At 49.8% G+C, this 25,027-nt stretch overlaps 1 protein-coding gene across 3 annotated transcripts in view; it reads left to right on the top strand.

The window, feature by feature from the left end:
* The window catches only part of LOC110365005 (uncharacterized), a 209,987-nt gene that overhangs the window by 37,659 nt on the left and 147,301 nt on the right, over positions 1-25,027 (top strand). For all 3 annotated transcript variants that reach the window (XM_065040887.1, XM_065040888.1, XM_065040885.1), the window contains exons 7-9: positions 1,943-2,020; positions 6,543-6,656; positions 22,553-22,718. The gene's annotated coding sequence lies outside the window, so the exon portion shown is untranslated. The remainder of the gene's footprint in view (positions 1-1,942; positions 2,021-6,542; positions 6,657-22,552; positions 22,719-25,027) is intronic.

Here is a 25,027-nt window from a genome sequence, read left to right as displayed (position 1 = left end):
GTACATATTTTTCCCTCGTTTGTCTTAGGAAGGTGGGCATGTGATGAGTTGCATCACAAAAATGGCTCTTGTCCATTTAAATCTGCTTGGTGTGATTATGCAGCTCTTACCTGATTTAGAAAGAAAAGACAGAGGTTGGTGTTTCTCGTGTGGCAGTTGCCATTGCTGATGGGACAGCGGGTGACGTGGCTGGATATCCAGCTGCCCTACCCAGCCATGTCCCTTCTCATCCCAGCTGCGGTGCTGTACACAAAACTGTAACATTTTTTATCCTGACCGCAGCGGAAAATAGTTATTTGGCTGGAAGGCCCTGAGTTCCCGTAGCAGTTGCTGCGCTTTGGTGAGCCTTGGAGCCGACACCGTCTCCGTTTGGAGCTTGTGGCAAACCCGGATCAGCTGCATTTCCTGGGGTTTTAGGTTCCCCTGTGAGCATTTCACCCCCAACACAGCAGAGCCTGTTTGCCCCAGTTCCTCTCTCACGGGTAGAGATTAGACAGGTCTTGGAGCACCAGGCCCACCAGCACTGCTGACACGGGCCAGGACGAGCATTCGCTGGGGTCAGCGCTCACGCCAGGGACTTCTAGTCTTTCCCATGGAAAAACTGAGGTTTTCCAGTAATGCTGTAATTATCACCCTGTCATGTCACAAAGCAAACAGGTTGGCAAACCTAGGTACCGAGCTAAATAATCTGTGGCATAATCTAAACATATAATGGTAATTAAATCTGACAACTTAATAAGGTACTGAAATTCAAATGTACAGTAGTAATCTACAATTAAGTAATCTTTTGTAATAGCACCCTGCCAGTTTGTAAGATTTCAGGTAGAGCGCTGTGTACTGTTTTACAGCGAAAATATTGACATAAGGGAAAGTTATCCAGGCAATGATCACTCAAACCAACCTGTGCAGCCCACGGGAGGGTACGATAGAGGCAATGAATCACTTCAGGCTTTCGGTTGCTGCCGCTCGTGTGCACTCAGAGATGCTTTGCTGTGCTTGGGAAGGGTGTTTGCTGCTGGTTTGGGGGACTGGTGCCTGCTGTCTCTGTATCGGCCAACCTCAGAGATGGGGCACCCAGCCAGGACCCCGCTAGGGTCTCTGGTCTCCAACGTTCACGTGCTGCTCCGAGCAGAGAGGATCCGTTAGATGGTATCTGAACAGGAAGAGTTCCATTTCTAGCAAAATCTTCAGTGGAGTTTAGGTTCCATCAGTTCTCCTTTGCTACCATCTCGCGCAATAAGTAGTGGTATTGATGCTGTTCCCCTCGTGCCGTGCTGGGTAGCAAAGGAGAAGCGTAGATGTAATGGTAAGGGAGCCAAGATGGGCTGTGATCAAAACACAGAAAGCAACTTCAAATTGGGACCAGTTCTCCTGCACCAGCTGGCTGGGAGAACCGGGGGGGGCTTCTAGGAACTTCTGGATTTCTCATTTCAGTCTTTCGGGTTGCCAGGGTTTTTTTCTTAAATATGGTATATGCTTTTGCCTTTGTTCCTCCAGCACATGTCCCATCTATTTATGTACAGCCTTCTCGATGGGGATGGGAAAAACACCCCCCCCTCCCTGCCAGGCCTCGGAGTGCAAATGGGCCGAGCGGGGTCTGTGCCAAAGGGCCGGGTAACCAGCACCGCCGCTCCGCGAGGGTCGTTACACTGCGCTGGTGGTGTCAACGAGCAGCTCCCGGGAGCGCTTCTCTTGTCTAATCCTCTGAAGCTCTGAGTGAATGAAGCAAGCCTTGGAAAAGCAAACCAAGGCAAGGAACTTTCTAAATATAGGAAGCGCTTTGGGAATTTTGCATGACAATGGCATTTTTAGGCATAGGTAAGAGATTTCCAGCATTTGTCAGGCCGAGCCATTGTGCCTCGGTCTCTCTCTTGTTTTCCTTTTCCCCTTTCTGCCTTGCTAACTTCCCTCTCTCTCGTGTTGTTATTGACTGTTTCTACAGATGCTGTTTTCAGAGCGAGAGCATTGGGGAATCAATCACAGCCATGTTATAAAAGGATCCCTATCACTACAGAGCTGAGTAAGTTATTCTTTAGGAACAAATTTCACAGAAGCAATATGCATGCTGCATTATTTATTTACCCCAGGCCCTTTTTAGAATTCACAGGCAGAAAGCGACAAGCACTTCATGTCCAAGGAACATTAAAAGGTTTGACTTAGATGTTAATTCTCTGGCTTTGAAGGACTCAGGGTGGTTTATCAGGAGAATAAATATAACAAAGTGTTACAGAGGTCTCAGTGTGTAGCAAAACTCCGAAGCGTCCTTTTAGGAGAAAGATAGTGTTCTTGGGTTGGGTTTTTGGGGGTTTTTCTGTCCCGGGGCAGTTCGACACCTCCATGGGCCGTTCAGTCCTGTGTGCTCCTTACACTGAGATGCTGAGGAGCTACTGAGAGAGAAAGAGAAAAACAAAAACCCCACACAAAATAAGAAGATAATGATGCCTCCTGCATCATTTCGGAACTCCGGAGTTTCCCAGGGTGAGATTTGGCTACCTCGTGCTGTGGTTTAGGCTTTCATTTCTGCCGTGTCCAAAAGCCCCCGACGTTTTGAGCTGGCACCGAGGCCCAGCTCTCCGAGCTGGTGTGTGCAGCCTCACTGACATCTTCAGACAGGCCTTGCACCCGGAGGTTCCCCCGGGACGTGCTGTGTCAGCGGAGGGGAAAACATCTGCGATCTGTTGACACGGCTTGGATTTTGGTCATGTCAGATCTTTGACAAAGTACTGAATTGAGCCCAGTCCCGCGCCCATGGATTCCTGCCCCTGCTGTAGGCCTGAACAGCACGGAAATACGTTCAGAGTTACAGGGATGGGCTAGGAGGGAAAATAACTCCAAGAATTTAAAACCTGGAAGCACAAAACAGCTAAACAAAACCAGCTGCAGCTTTCTTGTGATGGAATAAGCCGTAAGCCCCTTGATCTGGACCAATGCTCACTTTCGTGCCTCTCGCTAGAAACGAGCTGAGAGGGGCGATGCTCGTGTGCACAAAGCGGTAAGGGCTTCCTCCTTCCAGGCGGTCCCTCATTTCCCAGTACAGTGGCTCGTGAGCCGTTTGGGGTTTCTGTGGGCCCAGATCCACCACGCTGAGCGCAGCTCCATGCGGTGAGCGTCTTCCGAACTGGCGACTTGGGCAGGGGGCTCGCAGGCAGGCTGGAAGTGGTTATTCCTTGGAAACAATGGGTTCTGGAAAGCCTCGCCGTGGGGGGAGAGAAGGTCTGGGGGAGAAACAGTGATCTGTACAGAGGTAAGAATCCCGCAGAGTTATAAAGGAGAAAGAGAACGGTGTGGAGCAATAATGCAGATCCCTATAGCGGCTGTGAGGCCCTGCTCCTCATACCCAGCCTGTGTTAGTGGAGTCACCCTGATTGATGCCGCATGCCGGGAACTCCGAAATCCAGGGCGGGTGAAGTATCTGCGCTGAGAACACGTGGCTGAAGGATGACGGCAGCTCTGCAAGGCAACGGGAGACATTAATAGTATTGTGATTCTGCCTCGTTTTAGTCATCTTTAAAAATGATGCACTCAAATGCTTCCTGACCCAAGGGGACATAATAGAAACCGGTCATTACTCACAGAGAGTTAGTAGTGCTCGCTCTCTATTTTTTAATGGGAAGATATGGTTCTCGATCTCAGCTCCGCTCGGTCTCCTGCTGTCACTGGACCGGCAGCGCTGGGCGCGCTTGGCCCTGAGAGCAGAAGTTGTGGAGGACTCGCTGGGTCGGGGGATTCTGCAAGGTGAGAGTGGGACTGAGAAACCAGCGAAGATCCCTGTAGGACGGCTGTGAGAGCGACTCTAACCCCAATTCAAGCCAATGGGAAGAGCGATTGTATTTCTGTTAAGTCAGGAAAATTAGGGGAAGAAATTTGCCTATTGCTTTCTTCTTCAAAGGAGGTAAATTCATTATGATCAGATATCTTAAAACTTAATGTTAGGCTTGTGTCTTTTGTTTGGCATTGCACAATCAGCCCTGAATAGCTTTTTTCCTCTTTCCTTCACTAATGCCGCGTGCTGTGGCTAGTGCTGGACTCAGAATGGCAACTGGCTTAATTCACTTTTGTTTTCGATTCTAGATGCCTTTTCTCTGTTGCCAGGATGTTTCCTTGTTCTTCCTTGCTTTTCCAGTGGAGTCTTCTCCCAGTGTCCCACCCTGATGACAGAACTGTTTGAAGTCGCTGTCGAAACCCAGTGATCCTGTCAGCGGTGACACGTGTGGCTCACACTTGGTGGAGTCCAGCCAGGATTCTGGCAGCAAAGCAGCCGTTCGGCTCCTCAGCTTCTCGTTCCAAACTGCCTTCTCTTTCCCCGAAAGCCCCTTTCTCCGCCCGCCCCGCGCTCAGCTCGCGGCCAGGGGAGACTGCTGGGGTGGCAGTTTTACAGAAACCCGGTAAATACAACCCAAATCTCTCTGAGGGATAAGCAGTCCAAAATAAGTGTGTCAAGTCCAGTTACGCTTTTCTGAGAAGGCTGCGGCGTTAGGGAAAGTATTATATTGCTGCTACTCACTGATATGTCAATCAGCCAGATGGTAATTAATGACTGCTAGTGTCAAGTGTAAAAGTAACTCAAGACATAGCATGACCTGTCTTAAAGGATAAAATTTCACTCAAGCCTAAGATTCCAAGTCTGCCCAGGAATGATCAGCACTCAGCTCTGCTTCAGAGTAGAGGGGCACCGCGCTCTGTAAGTCCGGTGAAGACAGAGAGCAACACAATATTGCTTGGCAATTGCATAGCAGGGAAAAGATGTGTGAGCTGGAGGAGAAAGAGGAGGAGGGGAGGCTTCAGCAGTCCAGAATCATCACCTTTTGCTATCGCTGTGGATGTCTGTTGAAATCTCTCAAGACGCTTAGAGCAAGAGTGCAGTTTGCTTTTGGCTTGAAAGGACACGGGCAGAAGAATCCGGGTGGCCAGATGTGCTCTGTTAAGTGAAATGTTACCCCTTGGAAGCCTGAAGCAGAACTGGTGTTTGCTTCAACATGACTCTTGGGTCTCAGTAGGCAGAAAACAACTCAATGAGCAGGATCATTACAGCTTGGGTACTCTAATGAGCCCCGAATTCCCTTCCTGAGCCGGCTGTGGGTTCCTGAGCTGTACAGGACCAGCTTTAAAAGCTTAATAGCAACAGCAGGTGCCTGGTGCTGGGCGAAGGTTCCGGCCTCGCCGTGTGTGCAGAGCTGCGACCACACAGCACGTGGTGAAGGCAGCAGCTCACGGGCACATTACAGAAATGTAGCTGCTTTAGCATCAGCTTCAGACCCGCCGTAAACGCAGCGCTGTCTCCCGGGCGCACACACGCGTGCACACCTCTACACATTCCCCGCCTCTCGGATCCCTGCGGTGGAACTCGGCAAAGGAAGTACAGAAGGAGGGTGACATGCAAATCCTATTAATTCATCCAAGTATGGAAATGCAATCCTTTTGATGTCAAAAAGTACAGCAATGATATGTTAAAGAGCTCAGCACGCTTCTGTTAAATATGTAAAGTGCAGATTCCCCTGAAGCTGTATCACTCCTGGATAACCCTGCGCTATCGCTCCTTACTTTAACAGACTGAGCATTACTCTAACAGCATTATACCCCTTGGCCCGACAATATGGTCAGATGTTCTTAAGCGGATTTGAGCTGAGCGTGGATTTGGTAACACCGTTCCTTCTCCGCAGCTTGCTGAGTTTCTTTACTCAGGCAAAGGCAGGTGACAGATTCCACAAAGTGGCTTTATGTAGGAAATGAGATTTTGGAGAAAGGGTGGAAAATAAGTTATTTGATGTGCTGCGGGCACAGGAAACACTTAGAAATATTTTTTTTTTAAAGAGACTCTTTTGCTTCAGATCTAAATTTGAACCAAGGTAATTTTTTGTCCCAAAAAGATGGTGACCAAAGTTAGTTTCATTCACTTGAATCTCACGGTGTCTTGAGCTGTATTTTGAGGAGGCAAAGACGTCAGCTCGCCTTCTCCATTCCACATCGCAGCAGCCGAGGGGCTGCGATGGGGGTGGAAGCCAAGCAAGAAAACGGGTTGTACAGACACCTCCGTGCAGAGATGGGAGATCGTGAAGCGCCCTGTAAATAGAAAGTCGTGCAAGTCACTAAGACCCCGCAATAAATTGTGTGCTTAGTTCTTAGGGGTGGCAGTTTGAATTCGGCTAAACGCTAGCAGGAGGTTATTACTGAAAATAAAAAGCTTTAACAACAAACGTATCAGAGAGTGAAATGTTCTCTCTGCGAGGAAAAGGGCAGAACCTCGGGTTTCTGCTGATGCGTGTGCAGAGCAGGCCCAGCTGTACACAAACACGGTGACTCTGATAGAGATCGTCTGCTGAACTTCTCAGAGACTGCAGCACGCGAAATTCAGGGGTTTGCGGCCAGAACTGAAGATGCCGGGTTGATATGCATGAAAAGAAACAAACAAACAAATCAAGCAAAGAATCCCCAAGAACTTGTTCCATAAATCAGGTCCTGCCTGTGTGTTCTGAAGTCAGTTGAGGGGAGGAGGAGAGTGATGTTGTTTGGTTTTTTTCTCTCTTTCCCCTAACACTAATTAGGTTTGAAAGACTGCAGCTTGAGTCCAGATACCACATGCCGAGAAGAAAGGAACCCAAACAGCTGACGCGGAGTTCAGACTAAACTAACTGCAAGCTCCCCAGGGACATCACAAGGTAAACCTGATAGTCTCTGTCATTTACAATCATTATCAGGCAGCTGAGTCTCTGTAATTTTACTAGGGAGCCAATTAACAGATCCCTGAAGCCCAAGAATAAGGTCTTGGTCCTTTTTCTATTTTAGACAGGAAAAGGGGGAAGGTAAGTCTTTGTTTCAATAGACGCTCCAGCTTTCCTTGCCAGGGGGACGGTCGGGTCTGGGTGTGCACTCTTCCTCCTGAGCAGTAAGATGAACACTGAGCTGAGGAGTCGGGCAATGCGCCTCAGTACCCGGCTCTGCAGCAAGACCTGGCTGCGGGGCCTGGTGAGCTGTTCACCTGTGTCCTCACGCTGCTTGCTGCGCACTGGAAATGTGATAACGTTAATTGAAGTAATGAGAGGAAAGGACTGTCTCTTGTGATTTGTTTGGCCTGACAGAAACAGGTACCGATTTAGTGGAATTCCTAAATGTCCCATCCTCAAACAACATGAGTAAGAAGCAAGAGAAAAGCTTGGACCAAACCTCCAGATGGAAACATATCTGCGCCTGAGGAGGCTGGAGTTTGGATTCAGGTCTGAGCCTTAATGTGTTGGACTCATCTTTCCTGGAACAAACTAATCATACATTTTCAATTCAGGACAGATTGTCAGTAGGAATCAGTGAACCATGCTTAGAGCAAACAAAATACATAGGAAGCGTGCTTTCCCTCTGCCAGCCCTTTGCAGACCTGAGCTTGAGCCAAGACAGTCAGCTGATCTCTTGGTAGGAGTTTTTTGGCCTAAAATCACCCACTGCTTGTACAAACTTAGGCCAGAATTTGTGCGCTGGGTTCTGTTTGCCCTGTGGCAGAACAAGGCTTCGGTGACAGCGACCGCCCCTTCCCTAGCACGCGTTGTTTTAAACAAGACGGAAGGAAGGGCCTGGGCAGGTTTGCTGTCCTTAACTGCAAAGGATACCGAGATTCTGCGAGGTTTCTGAACCGTCATCATCTGAACCGTCCTTTATTTTCAACTGCAATGCAGTCTAAGCAGGGCACAGAGGAGGTAACATCCCTTTTTCTTATTGTTCTGTTGCTTTTTAAAGAACTACACATGCTTGGACCTCTGTGTTCTGATATTAAGCAGGTCTTGTGTAATGTTAAGCCATTTTTATTAAGAAAACGGCAAGAAATGTCAGAACTTGTTTACTCATAGCTTCCCTGGGTGAGAAACTCCAGCTCTCTTGCCGGCAAACTCTTTTAGGAAAAGCAGCTGATTTCGGGTGGAAAATGGAGGCAGATTTGGGAGTGCTCCCTTGTGCCGAGATCCTGGCTATGCGGCTGTGCCGCGCGGGGAAGGGGCCTCTTGCATTTGCTTATTCCAGCTTTTTGTTCAGCTGCTGTATCTGAGCAAGCAGTTCTGCTGCTGAAAGAACGAACGGGGAGAGAAATCCTAAGAAAGGTAAAAGCATTAATGGGTCAAGGCCTCCTTTGCATAATTCTATTATCACCAGGAAGATTCTGCAATAATCATGTTAGGCATGTGCTCTGGAGCATCAAAGTGACTTGTCTTACCTTACTTTTTGATGTTAGACAGGTTTAAATGCTTTGTACAGATGAGGCACTTCAGACAGCTGATCAAGAACGCCTGTGCTGTTCAAGCAAAGCAAAGGCCTGTTTTGCTCTTTTTTAATGTCAACAATGCCACATTCTTCCAGCGAGGAATAATCTCTGTTGTCACCAACTGAAAAGCAAAGGTGCAGGAGAAAGCTGTGTGTGAGTGCAGGCAAAGTGCCTTGTGAAGCTGCCACCTTTGAATCTTCAGCAGCAGCGTCTTCTTGTGTGTCGTTTGGGTCATACGTTTCTATACCTGTTGTGTAAATGACCTCATTTCCCGCAGTGCAGACGGCAGCGGTGTCCACAGAGCCGTTACAGTTTGCTGACCTGGGGTGCTGATTAATATTAGTAGGTTCCACTTTTTAGCAGTGTTAGTGGAGTCTCCAGTTGAGTTCTGGAAGTTCTTGTGTCAGGTACAATGAGACGTTGCCCCTGAGCACAGCGAGCTCAGGTGGTGTACGCGGGAGTTACACGGGAAGCAGAGGAGTTGTTTGCTCAGAAGCACATATCGGCTTGGTGGCAACGGTAACAACAGAGCGTGGATCTCCTGATTTCTGGGCAAGCAGCTTTCCCACTAGGCCATTTTACATTTCCCCTCTCAGATCTCAGCTCCTGCTAACGTGATCGTTCCCTCGTCAGTTGTCTAGGGATTTAACAGTCTCTGCCAGAGGCAGCTCAGATAATCTTCATGGAGCCCTACCTGGTTAATGACTTTTCCGTTTCTCATAAGACCGTCAGCCTCTTCACAGAAGCAGGCAAGTGTCGTTGTGCTTTCAGAGAGGAGAGTAAGTTACGTGAGAGCGCCCAGCAGGTCGGCCGTCCCGCGGTCCTGTGTCTTGTCTGGTCAGCTGGGCCGTGATGGACGGCGCCAGAACCTCCTCCAGGGTGCGTGCAGGGGTGTGTGGACTGTGCACAGACTCAGACACGCTGAAGCACCTGTCCCAGCCCACGCATTCGCACCCGAACACTGCTGAGGGCACACACGCAGGGGCAAACTCAGGTCGCTACAAAGAGCACTTTGCCCATCAGGAGATGAGTGCCTGCACCCAGGCCGGGGCTGTTTTCTCCATTCTCCTCCAGCAGCCGAGCATGCGGGCTGGCAGCGCCGTCAGCTGGGCTGGGTCCGCAGGGCGATGCGCTGCAGCAGGGGCCGACGCAGCACCGAGAGCGGGAGAGCCCGGGCTGTGTACGCGGGAGGTGAGCCAGGCTGGGCAGTGGCAAAACGAGCTGGCTGCAAACACCGAGTGTCATTGTCTGAGCAGGGGTGGAGAGGCCGGGAGCCTGCCAGAGATGGGGCGCTTCACAGCCGCTGCTGAGGGACGGGACGGGGACAAGGACAAGGACAGCCCGCGGTCCTCAGAGCACTGGGGGGAGGGATGTGCGACAGCAGGAGTAGCTTTCGGGAGCATACACACAGTTTCCTGCAAACTACGTGTCTTGTCTGAAAGATGATTTTACTGAGATAAGCTGCAAACACCTAATGGTTTAAATGAATGCCAGAGCAGAAGGAGGTCTCTCAGTCATTCATTGACAGTGGTTCTCTAGGATCCCCCTGCCGAAGGAAGGGCTCTTTGCTGCTTTCCCATCCATCTACCTCACCGTGTCTCCCGACACGCCACCCACGTTCCATAAAGCCCCACGGTCTCTAGTGGCTGGTTGTAAAGGGACTTAAGCGGTTTAACTGCTGATTGCTTCTCCGCTTGCAGCAGGAGGCCGTGCAGAGAGGATTAGGTGAACTAACTGTATTAAGCGATCTGGAAGGGCATCATTAATGCTTCTGACACTTCTTCTGCAGCACACATGTGCCGACTAATAAGCGTTAGTGACTGAAGGGTCTCCATTGCCCAGCAGACAGGTGTGGCCGGAGCAGCGCAGGTGCAGACACAGCCCGCTGGGCTCTCTCCACCAGCTCAGATGCTTCTCCAAACTCCTCTGTCCCACAGACCTGTGGGATAACAACTGGACTTGGCTGATGTTTCCAACTTCTGCTAAAGCTTTAGTGGAGAACTTGTGTTTTTTGCGGTTGGCTCTTTTTTGGTGACGGAACAGGGTCTGTGCCGGGAGGAGGAGCCCGATCCGTCACTGTGATTTGGAATGCGGTTGTCTGGTAGTCTCAGTTTCATTCTTGAGTAAGCCCGTACCTCAAAGAGAGCTTGAGAGAAGTGCTGCTATGACTTGGTCCTGTGACTCTGGAATCTAACCTGAGTGGCAGGCGTTTCTTTGTCTCCTCACAGTCCTGGACACTGCCAGCAGCGTGGAGCACACGTCCCCAGTTCCTTCTCTCCTCTGGAACCGAGGGCTGTGCTTGCCGGCACCGGTGTTGCCACCAGTGTGGCTGGTCTCGTACTCGCTGATCCAGGCAACCACCAAAAAGCAGCAGGAGTCCCGCATGCCAGACTAATGCATCAATCATAATTCCAGAGCTGCCAGCAGCCGTGTAACTGCTTAAAGACCTCAACAGGCCTCTGGCACTTAAAGGAAAAAATCATCTAATTAATCACAGGTGAAACAGCTTGGACCCGCTCCAAAAGCCCTTGAATTTACTGCCAAGCTTTGATGCTAATTTTCCTTCTAAGTAACCCCCTAAAGAAATTTATGATTAGGTAATTAAAGTGATGAATAAAGAGATACTTAGAAGAAGGAGGGAGAAGAAGAAGGGAGAGGGAAAAATCAGCCTTGAGTCAAAAGCCTTAAATCTTCTCCCCTCCTCAAAGAGCAATGTTAGTCATTTTTGCACACGCATTGTCTCTGAGAAGTGGGTTGGATTCCCACGGGAGCTTGAGAAATAGTCCTTAAATTAATGTTTGCATAACCAAATAAAACAGAGGAGAAGGAACTCCTAAATAGATTGCAATGTGAAGATGGCTGAGGGAAAAGGACTTGTGGCTTCTCTCTGAGAGTCACACACTCAACACGTTGTGTCAGAAACTGCCTCACGCCTTTTCCACCCCGGTACCTGCGATCCATATTTTAAAGGTAATTACATACCTGGGAATGCCATCTAATTAAAAAAACTGCAGCGGTATCTAATTAAGAACTACAGAGCATTTGAACAACTTTTCCAAGTCTGACCATAAGTTTTTAACGGGTCACAAGCCCTGTGTAGCGCTTTCCAGTGTCCTCACCTTCATTTTTTCAGAAGGAACTAAGTAGTCTTAGATTTGCGTTTTTATTCAGACAAATGCACCGCTCCAGACTCCCCGTGAGGAGCGCAGTTCAAGCACGTGCTGCAGAACGCGGATGGTGCCCAGGTTGTTTCCACAGGAGATACAGATGTGGCCCCAAATTAGAGATAAAATATGGGCCCTGGTTTCAGTTCAGCGGCCGCTTGGCGTTTCGCGTTTAGTTTAAAACCAGAAACAATCCACACAAGCATGTCGCTCTCCAGGGATTTGCTACTGGCTTTTTGGCACAGTCCTGGCTAATTCTTTGCTAAAAGCAAGCCTTGGAATCCAAGAAACATCCGTAGTAGCCCATAGAACGAAAGGCGGGTTGGGGAGTGTTGAGTCTGGGTTGTGTGTCTGCACGGCTGGTGTGTGGCGGGGGAGCGTTGCAGGACTCATCTCGCTCTGCGCTCTGCGTTTGGATGGGTGGCAGAACGCCTCTGCTCCGGGTGGCCCCAGGACCCTGCAACACGATCCACCCGGCCTCCGGTGATCAGTAACCTGCTGACCCGCCCCAGGGCCCCCGGCGCTGGGGAAGGAGCCACCGAGGGATCTTTGAGGGGACCAGAGAGGATAAAGAATGGGAAAGTGGCAGATTAGATCTGAGGTGACAGAGATGAGAAATAAAAGCCATTAGAGCCCATTTGCAATGTGCCCTCATTGAGTCAAGTTTCAAGGTGTTTTTCCAGATTATTAATAGCCTGACAGCAGTTTTTGTACAGGAATCTGATAGAGGAAATAACACTCGTGTATACACACCACAGTGTAGAGGGGAAAGCAGAGTCCCCTCGTTTATTTACTTGAAGAGATTTGAAAGAGAGCGAAGCAGCCAGCTGGGTTACAGACTAAAGAAACACTCTCCATTAGGCTGGTGGCATCTTCAGATACGTCCCGTGGGCTCGAGCCCTCGCGTTCTGCGCTCTGTATGTGCAGCAGACCTTGGCTGACCCCTCTGAGCCTGGTCCTGTGGGCCATTCTGGACGCTTAAAATGTCCCAGGGATCAAATCCATTCCATGCGGTGGGTTTCTTTTAAAACCCGGGCACGCACCAGTCCTAACCAGATCTTCCTGTCTCATCCCCCTGCTTATCTGAACTATCTCAGCATTCTCAGGTGATACCAGTGAAATGAACGCCAGAAAGAGAGGGAGGGGAGAACAAGAACACTTTGGCATGTGGGAAGGAAAGGTTAAAAACATCCCAAAGTTGTACTTTGTAGTTGTGTACTTGTAAAAAAGAAATACCAGGTGGAGAGTGCTTTGAACTTCACAGGCTTTGTGAGGCTGAGTTGTCAAATGTGAGTAATTGCAGCTTTCTTCATAAACAAGGGGGGGCACAGAAGATTCAAGGGATACAGCCTGGAATGCCCACGGGCCAAACAGACGTGAACCCAAGGAGAGCAGCTCTTGGAGCAGCGTTAGCGGCTGATGTCTGCCTGTCGGGTCTGGTGCTTTCTATCCACCTTTGGCTTTTACTTCTGCATCTCACGTTGCAACCCAGCTCTGCTTGTGAGTGTTACTGGGCGGAAATGACCGAGCCCTGATGTACGCTGCGTACTGTACGGCGGGTCACACCATCACTCCTTGCACCCTGGTGCTGCTGCTTACACACTCAGCAGAGCACACTGTGTTACTGCATCTAGCCAGCTCATGCTGCTGACCAGCGGTGGCTACCTACAGTGTGAACGGTTTGTGTCTTGTGATTTAATTAAAAGACGCCCCACACCTTTTACTATAACCAGGTGCTTTTATTTTCAATTGAAAATACAATTTTCATTCTGTGAAAAAAAAAGCTTTCCTTCTAAAAAGATATAAAAAGTTAGTTACTTTTTCAAACGTTAATTTCTCATGCAGTTTTTCAGTAATGTTTTTCCTTGACAATATTCTCCAAAATGTAGTTTCTTAATCAGCTTAAGGCTGAAATGGTAAATGGCATTTTAGCTCTGCAAGACAAAACAAACCACCAACTGCAGTGTTGAGATCTGCAGCTTGTAAACCACTATCCTTCAGGATGAAAGGTGCCCATGTAACAATACGGCATTATTATCCTTCCTTTATTACTCTGTAGGTGCAGACGTTCCTGGCTGTTGGGGCCCTGGTGCATGCTCTTTGATGTCAGCTGTCCTGCCTCTGCAGAGCTCGCTGCCGCTTTCCTGCCCGCCGGGCGGGGATGCTGCCGCTGGCCATTTCGGTGGCTGAATTCCTTCCTCCAGTAAAACCTTAACTGGTTCAACTGAATCTTCAAACACGTCCACATCTCCCTCAATAAATATCAAAAGGGAAATGCAGCTTAATGTAAACAGAGAACAGCAAAATGGTGCTATTTATATGGTTCAATTTCCCTTCAGTTAAACCGCTAATGGCACATAGAACTCTCATAATTAAAAGCCACAAAGTCGTCTGTGGAAGCAAAGAAAGGGGAAGATGAAAGAACCACCAGTACGAAACCCCAGTGATCTGGTGCTGGCTGTAGATTCCAGCTTGTCTGTGCTTTGCTCTTTACAGAGCACCAGAACCGTTCACAGTGCGGAAGCGCAGAGCGGGTGCGAACACAGGAACGGAGGCAGTGATGAACACCGACGCGCCGGCGGGAGCTGCACTTGCACCTGATTTTTGGTTTGGGTTTTTTTCAGTCCATCTCGGCACTTTTTCCCTTCCCGTTGTCTCCCCGCACAGCCAGCAGAGCCCATTAGTGTGAGTGATGCGTGTCCCCGCGTGCTGAGCTGGGACGGAGCTCCGGCTGCTTTTCCGAGCAAGTGCCTGGAAGTGTCATTATACACCAGCCAAGGCTCTCAGTGGTGATTTAAAATGGGGGTTGATTTGAAAGGTACGTCTTAAAAGCACCTGGTTTTCTAAAAATGTAAAAGCTACTCAGTTCTCACTGACTGCAAATCAGAAGCTCTCAAACTAGGTACATAAAAATAGAAGCATCTCATAGTATTAGTCCCTTCTGGAAATGTAAGTGCAGCCTGATTTCCTTCTAGTCTGCAATTCGTGTTCAGTGTGTGAAGTGCCCAAGTGTAAATGAGTCCAGAGGGGAGACCCGGGCCCCGGGGGTTTGCGTTGTGTTTGCGTCACCGTGTGCCTGTGAACCTCGGTCACAACCTGTCCCGTGTCACTGTTCCGAGGTGGTGGGTTCCGCAGCCCCCACTGGAGCTGCTCACCTGGCTACAGCACATGAACCTGAACTGTGTTCTGCTCCGAGTCACTGCATTCCCGACCATCCTCCGTGTGTCTCTGCCCCTGGGCAGTCCCGCTCAGCTTCTCACACATCCCTGGCCAGTTCTGCATTGCCCCGTCTCCATTCTTGACCAGTTCCCTTAACCCAGCCCTGCTCTGAAGCTTTAGACGGCTCAGCAAATGTCAGTGTTATCCGATACTCGAGCTGCTTCACTCTTCCCTGAGCCTCACCACCATCCCTCTCATTGCCGAGTTCTGTGCAGAGCGGCTGCTCGCTCTTCAGCCGGCCCGTACGTGACAAGACAGGAGATATTAGATGTACTTTTTGCCTGGGAATTCAATCATTCAGGTCATCTCGCTAAAGCTTGTAATGGCTACTCATTGTTACGGGAGAAGGGAAATGTATTTATCTGGGATAGAAGCCTCAGAAATGCTAACCTGAGTAAAGTTTACAGCTGCTCAGCATCCTTCAGCGTTTACCCCTTCTCCTTTTTATTAATGCGGTTCAACAAGTTAAGCCTGAGCGACTGTGTCTGACCCTGTGGCTGGAGGAACATCTGTGACTGTACTCTGTCATTTGCAAAATGGAACGGCTCTAATCTCTTGAGCACACTGCTCTGCAGTGACATTTCCAGGACATCCGCACTCCAAAAGGCATGCAGTAGCCTTGGATTAGAGTTTAAAATAGAAACATGTTTGCCTTTGTGTACGGCATGGGATTGCTAAGGAGAAATAGCAGTGGGAGCATGCGGTTGGATTGCGTGACCTCCGGTAGCTGCGTGTTCAGAGGCTTCCATGTGGTGGGATCTGCTCTGCTTTTCCTTTGCCCTGATGGTCTGAGCCGTTTGTTCGGCTTCGTCTGGGAAGGTTGTTGCCCGTCGGTGTGTCCTGCGTGCGGCGGCTCAGCCTCCCGCCTCAGTCAGTGCTTGCTGCCCTGCTCTGGAATGCCGACTGTGCTTCTAGAGGTGCTTTTCATAACCGTGAGCCTGTTAACTCTGGTTTCCTAACAAACAACAGCTGAAATCCTTTTGTTTGTTTGTTTTAGGTACGGTGTTTTTTAAACACTCCCAGCAAGCTGTTGTTGTTCATCTGTATGTTGGTAAATAGGAGCTGCTGACTCTCACCTTGGGAGAGGCAGAATTTGAGCAATGAGTAAACCAGGCACAGAACTCCGGAGTGCGGGAGGGTGGATACAGGGTGTGTGTGCAAAGGCAGCTTGTTTGCTGAACCCTCTGATTTTCACCCTGAGCTGGGGGCACAACCATCAGCTCCTGCCCCTGGAAACCTCCTCTGGAGCCGTTGCTTCTGCCACTGGGATCGCAAGGTCTGGGCTCTGGAGTCTCTGGCCCAGGGAAGCAGGACCTTGGGAGACGGGCTCACAGGGGGTTTGTCCCCCGTTCTCAGCCCATCTCTGCCTGTCCCTCCCCGCTCCCTCTGCCCTCCTCCCGGCGGCCCAGCGCCGCTCCCTGGGGCTGCTGGTGCCCAGCACAGCCCTGCGATTCCCCTGCTCTGCAGCGGCGGTTTTCTGCTGGTTTGTAGACAGCATCTGACTGATTTATTGCTCCCAACGTGTCTTAGTTTGTAATAAAGTTTTCAGCAGCTCTGTCGAGCCCGCTCCCCGCCCCCACGCACGCACACATCCCCGCGCTTGCTTTGTTCTTCTCACACATAATGTCAACTCATAAACCTTTCATCAAGTCAACCAGGTGGAAAAAACCCATTACTGAAAGAAGTGTTCATTCAGGTTGGGGGGAAAGGAGGGGAAGGCAGAGGAGAAAGTTCCCCAATGGCAAAAAAAAAGAGGGGGGTGGAAGGAAGAAAAGCCGTGTGTGCTGCTGGCTGAAGAGCGGCTCTGCTGCGTGCCCGGTGCCAGGCCCCCGAGGAGCCCGGCAGCTCTGTCAGCCCGTGACAGGAGATGGAAGGTGCTGAGCGCACATTCAAAGAGGCAGCGATTTGGGTCTAATACCTGCTGATGAAAGGGAGCTTCAACACAGCTGGCCTTGCCAGCTCCAGCACAGCCCCTTGTGCTTTTGCATGGCAGAACGGGCTCCTCTCCCCGCAAGCACACACGCGCGGCGCTGGGGCGGCCCCGCTGCTCCCCGGCCGGAGTCGCGGTGTGCAAGCCGAGTTGGCTCAGGCTCGGTGCTGAAAGGTGCTGCTGGCCGCACAATGGGGGAGCTGACAGCTCCGTGTCGGCTGAAAATCAAAGTGAGGAGATGTGCGAAGTGCAGGGAGCAGCCCGGGATCTCAGCTCGGCGAGGGGCGCTCGGGGTGGCCCTGGGGCGCCGTGCCAGCAGAGCCCTGGCCCGTGGCCGTTCTGCGCTGGGGACACCCCAGAGCCTCTTTCTCCTGCCAGTCCCAGCCACTCAGGGTGCGAGCTCTTTGTGGAAGGCACTGTTGCTCGCGTAGTCCATGGTCCCCGTGGCCGGTTAAATGTTACTAATTTTGGACAGAATTTCAAAAAGGGCTGTAGGTGGAGTTCATTGCAAAGCGAAATCTCCTTCACCGTCTCTGTTTCACGCACAGGCTCTGGGGTTTGATGGATTTGTCTTTACTTTGAGAAAGTTCTGCACAAAATTTGATTTCAAGGAGTTTTTAAGCGGTGTAGTCCAGAGGTACCGCTCTGGAGAAGGGACGCGAGGACGCTAAGGGATGGAGAGAGGAAGGGAAGCAACAAAGGAGTGCAGGCAGTGACATCTGTCGCTAGTATTTTATAAGTTAAAAATTCAGCATAATCTACCGCCACCCTGTCCGCTATACTGAGTTCCAACAGTAACAGAATTGTCATGATTTCTACATGAATTAATTCAAATCTCTTTTTGGATGATATGGCATAAGAAAGGGGCCATCTGGTTTATGTTCTAGGTGTCAGAACCACTCATACCAGCACACTTTGGTAGTGCAAGATGTAAGCTGACTGCACATATTAATGTCTCCTTACCCTCTGCCTCCCTGAGACCTGGTGCTGTTGTCCCATTATGGTGCTGCCATTTATACTGTCAATAGCAATCATAATAATAATGCGGTGTTTGGCATGCACATAGTACCTCCAGTTACAACTGTGGCTGAGTGCTGCTTACCATCACAAACATTTGTACTGGTTTCCTCACGTGTGTGAGCCTTAGGGACATGAAGTAGGATTGTGCTGCAACTGAGTTGGGAGAGACCAAGTGCACTGTAAAAGATTGCCCAGTTTCCACAAAATGAGTATTTAACTAGCGGCCTAGTTCATACACAGAGGTCATTGGCTTTCCCAGGCTGCAGAAATGTTCATCAGCAGTGGAGCTGGGGAGAAGAGTCAAGGTGCGTGGAGTCCTGCACGTTCCATGGAGGAGTGAGCTGGCACTCGGGTCTGCTCGCCCCGGTCACTGTTGGAATACCGGTGTGGTCACTGTTGGAATACCGGTGTGGTCAGTGTTGGAATACCGGTGTGGTCAGTGTTGGAATACCGGTGTGGTCAGTGCTGGAATACCGGTGTGGTCAGTGTTGGAATACCGGTGTGGTCAGTGTTGGAATACCGGTGTGGTCAGTGCTGGAATACCGGTGTGGTCACTGTTGGAATACCGGTGTGGTCAGTGTTGGAATACTGGTGTGGTCACTGTTGGAACACCGGTGTGGTCAGTGTTGGAACACCGGTGTGGTCACTGTTGGAATACCGGTGTGGTCAGTGTTGGAATACCGGTGTGGTCAGTGCTGGAATACCGGTGTGGTCACTGTTGGAATACCGGCGTGGTCAGTGTTGGAATACCGGTGTGGTCAGTGCTGGAATACCGGTGTGGTCACTGTTGGAATACCGCTGTGGTCACTGTTGGAATACCGGTGTGGTCAGTGTTGGAATACCGGTGTGGTCACTGTTGGAATACCGGTGTGGTCACTGTTGGAATACCGGTGTGGTCACTGTTGGAATACCGGTGTGGTCAGTGTTGGAATACCGGTGTGGTCACTGTTGGAATACCGGTGTGGTCACTGTTGGAATACCGGTGTGGTCAGTGTTGGAATACCGGTGTGGTCACTGTTGGAATACCGGTGTGGTCAGTGTTGGAATACCGGTGTGGTCAGTGTTGGAATACCGGTGTGGTCAGTGCTGGAATACCGGTGTGGTCAGTGTTGGAATACCGGTGTGGTCAGTGCTGGAATACCGGTGTGGTCAGTGTTGGAATACCGGTGTGGTCAGTGCTGGAATACCGGTGTGGTCACTGTTGGAATACCGGTGTGCACTGCAGCTCGGTGACACTGCTTCACCGCTTTTCCAGCAGTTAGTTGGATATACAAGATCCAAGTAGAACTGCTTTGCAAAGACTGGTCGCCCAAGCCAGAATTCCTGTTCCCGTTGCTAGATGAAAGAGGCTCAGGGTGGGAAGAAAGTTCTGGAGCAGAAAAGCCTCATCTCCCGTAGATTAGCTCTGTTTATATTGCAAAGGCTCTGGCTCAAGTGAGGGGTTTTCTGCTTAGAAATATTGGTTTAGCATGAGTTTATCTTGAAATGAACTTTGTGGTAAATAGAATATAAGCATGAGCTTAAATTTAAGGTCTTATTTAAGTGCTTTTCTACTTCACTTGCCAGCTGAGGATCTGGCCTGGGCTTTGAACATCTTTAGGGAGAAGGAACAGATTAATGAGATTAGAACACTTTAAATCCCCTTTGTTCTTGCGCGGACTGCCTGATCTCTGTAACACCTTGTCTGCACAGACTGTGGAGTGTATGGGCTGGGTGCTGATGCACAGGGCTGTGGAAAATCAGGCTTGCTCGTGCATCCTTTCAGGTTTGGGGAACACTCGATGGCCTGTGGGTGTGTTTGGTTTCAGACGTCATTGTGCGTTTAATCTCTGCTCTATGGAATCCAGCGTTTGAGTGCTTAACTCCCAACCTCATGGGCCTCATTTCCTTGCTGAGCTTTCTACCAAATATTGTACATTCAGGCCAGTAAAATGAAAAATGTGGCCATAGCTTTCATTCTTTTTCCTTTCTTTTACTTGGTTACAGCTCAGCCCGTATACAGAGTTACGAGAAGTTCAAACAAAGCCTTTTTTTTCCCGAAGCAGCATTGTCTGCACTTCCATTCTGCGTTGCAGTGATCATAGGCTGGGGAAGCGAGAGCCTGAGCTCCTGGGGTTTGAAAGCCCGGGGTTTACGGTGCTGCAGGAGGAGGATTTGTTGAGTACAAGGCCTGATCTGGAAATGCATTTAAGACATGCATGACTTTGAGCATATAAATAGTTACACAGAAGTCAATGGGACATAAATTTATGAATTTGCCTAAGTGCTTTGCTGGATCTTTGCCTAAGGAACCACTTACCATGAGTTTCAATAACAGAATCATAGCCTTGTTAATGAGCAAACCTCTGGAGCAGGAGCGCCAGGGAAATGTGCAGTCCAGCTCCGTGCCGTATCTGCGCTGCTCAGCTTGATTTCGTCTCTACACACACCGACTCTGCTGCGCCGACGTTTCTGTCCCCGGCCTTCTCCAGAAGGTGATTTACAGGTCCATTTTACGCTGGGAGTGCAGCGGGACGGTGCGAGATGTAAAGCAGCGGCCCCCGCAGGCTGGGAGCGAGAGAGCAGACCCTGCGGCAGCTTAAACACAAACCCGGAGCTAACCAGGGGCTCTGCCTTCAGGATACTGCAGTGTAAATGAAACCAGGAGCGTGGTGGTGGGACAGGGCTGTCATACCTTTGATCACAGAACCAGAGAATCGTTCAGGTTGGAAAAGGCCTTTGAGATCATGCAGACAATTCTTACGCTGAGGTTTCTTTTGAAACAGACGGTAGCGTCACCTCTCGGGAGATGGTGGAACAAGGAGAGCGCCAGGCACAACAGTCGTTCGCTCAGTATCACTTCAAGCTGTTCGGCAGGTGTGGGCAGAGTCAATAAATCCATCTCAGAATTCTTGCACCTAGAACGAAAGGTGCTGTTACAAGTTCAAGTATTTTTGTCTGTTGTGCTGCCCAGACACGTGTTTCAATCAAATCAGAAACGCTACTGTGTCTTAATGAAACGTTCCCAAAATCTCTGTGGCTTGCCTGAAAGGACTCAGCCCCTGGAGCGCTTCAGTCACGGAGAAGAACACACATAGATGTTGAGGGAACTTTGGGATTGTTTTCCAGCAGTAAACCCCAAATCTTCTCCAAGATTCCCAGATACTTTGTAGGTTAAAGGACCTTCAGTCCCTCCTATTCTCACAGCATCCTCTGCTGCGGTTCACACACAACTGTGTTAACATGAGTCTGGAATATCTCAGCACATAATTATTTATCCTTCGATAAAACAAAGAAAACCATGTCTAAATGTGACTAATATCCCCTCCTCAGCCTGCCAAGTGGGGCCTTGTGTTTTCAGTATTGAAAACCAAGCCTGACTTGCTGCATATTTTGTGTTACCATGGTTTATGTCCAAATGCAAGGATTTAATTTTGTCCGTCATCAAACCGTGGTTTCCATATGACACCCATACATTCCTTCCCTCCGCCTGCTGTTCTGACAGACGACAGAATAGAATTAGACGTTCCAACTACCACACTTAAAGCACAAGAGCTTATGTTCCTTTGGCTTTGGAGATCAAGGGGCAGATCTTTAGCGGGTAGAAACTGTCTTCACGGGAGCTGTGGAAATTTGCACCGGTTACCCAGCTGAGGTGCGGTTTTGGATGTCTTTATTTCACAGTACAACTCCGAGAAGATGGGACTGACAAATAGGATGGACTTCCCTTTTCTGCCTGACCATTATGAGTGATTTCTCTTGCGTTTCCTTCTGGAGCAGTTACTGACCAGCCTGACTTACGCCTCTGGAAGCCAGTGGAGAAAACCCCTGCACATATTCCTCCCCTCAGGGCAGGCTGCCCTACACCCCAGCCAGTTCCAGCTCAGTGGGATCAACGTTTTAAAAGCCAATCCACACTCTGTACCACACTGAGACACGGTAAATAAGTGAGCGGTTCCTTCTCAAAACACGGGCTGGGGTTTCAAAGGAGCCTGAGGGAGTTACGAACACATCTTACTTTGAAATTGAAGCTCTGGATCTTGAAAGAACAGGTTTGTTCCACAGCTTCGCACCCCGAAGGGCCGGCTGGTTGCCTGGACGGCTCTGACATCCCCGCTGCGGGGGGCTCTCGGTGCACAGCCCCAGACCTGCCGCTGCCCTCCACCGCCATCGCAACACCGGTGCCATGCCCCTGGCCTGCGGCTTTCCACGTGCTCCTGAGGAACAGCACCTCCCTGTCTGTCTGTCCGTCCGTCCATCCGTAGTGCCCAGTCAGAGTGCTGGAAACGCGGTGTCACTGTGGAGTGCTGGAAGGAGCCTGAGCCGAACAATCCCTGCGGATAAGGAGATGGACTATCCTTGGGAAGGAAAAGAGAGTCCAAGAGGATGATGGTAACAATCCAGCTGGGCCTGCAAGTCAACACCATTCCTGAGTTTAACCAGGAACCGTGTGAAGTGAAGTTTGTGAAGCACTTGGGGTTTTGCCCCGGGTCCCTGCTCTCCGGAGCGGTTGTTTCTGGATTGGAAGGTGTTTGGGGGAACTGCTGCTGGTCCAGCAGTCTGGGAGAGGGGAAGGAAACCTGCTGAGACCTGGGAATGAAACAGTCTGTATTAGAAACAAATGCTGTGTGTTGGCTAATGGGTTCCAAAGCAGATGTTCATCAAGATAGCCAAGAGATAGGTCATCTGAAAGCAAAAAGTTAAAAATAATAGGAACTATGTTCCTTGTTATTTCATGTCTCCTCAGGTCAAACCCTGAGTCATTCAGTGTTGGAAATATCATGGAGTGAAACATCTTGTGTTGTTATGCTGTGGGGAGCTAAGTGCCATCATTTATTTATCTGTGACCCATAACCCAAACCGCTGCGCGGCTGCAGACCTGTGCACGGCGTCACCCATCGTCACCGCCCGCGGGACAGGGCCAGCGGGGACAGCTTGTGCGGGCAGGGGCTGGTGGCCTTTGCTATGACCACATCGCTCTTCAATTTCATACCCGTGCAGATCGTGTGTGTGATGGCGCCAGCACCTCTGCGAATCCCCATCCCTCAGCAGAGCGCAGCAGAGAACAGGCGGTTCCCCTGTATCCCGAGATACAGCAGAGCGGGATGGAGCAAGAGATGACATCCGTCTGTGGTCTGGGCTCTCTGCCTCAAGTCAGTTTTTCCAGGTAAGATTCCCATTTTTGATCCACGTTGACACCTACATTTGGGGTGCCTGGTTCATATAATGTCCTTTAATAGTTTAACTGTGGTCTTCAGATCAGGTAAGTCTTCAGTGACTGCACAGTGTTGGAGAGGCTCTTCCCATTGTCAGGGCCACAGAAACATAAGTATGTGTACAGTCCAATTCACTTCTCGCATAAAAACACATAATCAACAATTTTCAGAAAGATGTACCTGTTTCTCTTGAACAGAATGCGGCCTGCATGTTTCCTCTTGTGCCACTATGTGTAATATCCCCACACAAACACTCTTGCACTGTGTTGCAGTGTTTCTGTACGGTGTGGTATATGCTGTATAAATGCCTATGGGTTCAATTGCCAGCGCATGAATCAGCACAGATAGACAAAGACAGGGATTTACTCTCCTTGCAATTCTGACTTTACAAACGGGTCAGATCCCCGGTGCCCAGCCTGGCGCTTCACCTGCAACCGCCAGCGTTTCCACAGGCAGGAGATGCTGCAAGTGCAGGTGTGGGCACCCCAGTCTTCACAGCAGGGTTCTGCGTTCAGCAGCCAGCTGGTGTGTGGGTGGTGAGGAGGCGTAAGGGTGGACTGGCGGTCAAACTTCACTTTCCACATGAAGGGAAATGCAGTATTTCCCAAAAACTTTAAACGAGGTACTTCAGATGTAAGGATTACTGTCCTTTGTGCTTGAGTTTGCTTACAAATAGTATAGTAAGTAAACATTTTTTGAAAGGAAGACATCAAAAATATGCATGTGTTTTTCATCTTGGGATATATCCATGCGAATGTCTTCATGTGTGTGGATATGTAGGTATGTGTTTTGTATCTTGAAGATGTGTATGCTACAACTAAAAGGCTGTATTTAAAATTAATTTGTGTAAATACACATGTGCGTGGAAAGACACCCTGTTATATACACATATTTAGTCACATACATATGTGCATATATAATAGTGTTTGTATATGCAAACAGACACAAATTATGTACAGAAAATTAAGCATATGCCCGTCTCACCCCAAAATGGTGCTTCCCTCCAAGGAACATCAGACCTGTGGGTGTCAGCACACAGACCTCCCAGCCCAGATACACCGTGAGCAGCGGAAATCTGCGTACCTGTAAGGACACAAGTTATTTATGCGTCATTCCTACACCTCTTCCAGTTACTCACTGCCCTGTAATCCCTGTCCCTCCCAGCAACTCTCCCCAGCCAGAATCCTCTGATCTTTGCCCTCTTCTCCTTCAAATTGAATTTCGACTGTTTTCAAATCTCTGGTGGAGTGACAAGCCGGTGCCAGAACTGTCTTTTAATACACAAAAGCATAAATAATGCCATCCATCAGGGCTGTCACTCACAAAGATAGATTGCTACTTGTCCAGACGCTGGAGTGACACAGAAGAGAAAGTTGGGAACTGTCTCTTTTCTTTGCTTGCTTTCTTTTTCTTCTTCTCTCTCCCTTTTTTTTATGTGCTGGACTGCTTGATTCTGATTAATGGTGCTGTCAGGGAGGGATTCCGCTTGCCCGGATAATGAGTCAGGAATGTATTCCCTGTCACAAACACAGCAGATGTCAGGGGCAGAAGGGCCCGGGAATGCCAGAAACAATATACAGTTTCTTCCTAGTCCCCTGACAGGCCAATATGCTGCACAAGGTCTAATTTATGTAGACAAAATGCAGGCAAGGGGCTGTAGCAGCAGAGAAACTGTGCTGGGAAGTCTGAAGTACAATGCGGCAGGGGAGAGAGCTGAAGGGAGGTAATGAACGCCAGCAGTGGGACTCAATAGCACTGCATCAAATGGCCTTAACAAGAATGGCCCAGGACCACTTTGACTCCATTAAAGTGCACTTTACATCATTATAGAGAGAAATCAAACAGGGCAGAGGGCTTCTGTTTCTTTTAATGGCTCGATTAGGTTATTCACTCATCGGGGTTTGCAGCTGTCATAGTAATGCAGCAACTGCCAGCAGAGGTACAAAGGCACTCGCGGCCCCTTCGCCGAGGAGCTCGTCGGCCGTGCTGCGCGTTCCCCACGTGTTCGCCACAGCTAACACACAGGCAGATTTAGAGGGATTTGCCAGTCCTGGTGAAAGAATTTCAAAGGGATTTGTCTGCAGATGCCTTCACTTTTGGGGTTGGCCACCTGGAAGCACTGGAAAGGGGCCAGGTCTTTGCTGACGGCCGAGCACCTGCTGCGGGCTATCGGGGACCCGGCTCGGCAGCCAGCCGCGGCAACCCGCGGTCCCTGCAGGAGCGCGGCCTTGCCCGTGCTGCGAGGAGACCCACAGCTTCC

The sequence above is a fragment of the Columba livia genome, chromosome 25, assembly GCF_036013475.1.
Source record: "Columba livia isolate bColLiv1 breed racing homer chromosome 25, bColLiv1.pat.W.v2, whole genome shotgun sequence".
In the NCBI taxonomy this organism is placed as follows: Eukaryota; Metazoa; Chordata; class Aves; order Columbiformes; family Columbidae; genus Columba; species Columba livia.
This window is presented reverse-complemented; position numbering and strand designations above follow the sequence as displayed.